We start from the raw sequence: 249 nt of genomic DNA on the forward strand, positions 1-249 counted from the left end.
TGTTACGGCTGATCGGTGTATGTCAGCTATCTCTTAAGGTAATGGACAAATGATCTTTGTTGTCATACAAAGGTTTAAATATCACCACCTGGCCCTTTAAGCGCTGTATACCTTATCAAAGATTGTTTACAGATATGGCCATGGGTTACAAATGCAACGGTGACTATTGCACAATCTATAGTTTTAGGCCACAATAAGGTTTCGTTTTAGGCCACAATAAGGTTTCATTTTATAGTGTGTGTGTGTGTG

At 38.6% G+C, this 249-nt stretch overlaps 1 protein-coding gene across 2 annotated transcripts in view; it reads left to right on the forward strand.

Moving 5' to 3' along the window:
- LOC118325795 (sarcoplasmic/endoplasmic reticulum calcium ATPase 2-like) overlaps nucleotides 1–249 on the forward strand; it is a 23,204-nt gene that overhangs the window by 12,431 nt on the left and 10,524 nt on the right. The gene's annotated exons all lie outside the window — the stretch shown is intronic.

This window comes from Morone saxatilis, unplaced genomic scaffold (genome assembly GCF_004916995.1).
Source record: "Morone saxatilis isolate NCDOM2014 unplaced genomic scaffold, NCSU_SB_2.0 Contig16, whole genome shotgun sequence".
NCBI lineage: Eukaryota > Metazoa > Chordata > Actinopteri > Moronidae > Morone > Morone saxatilis.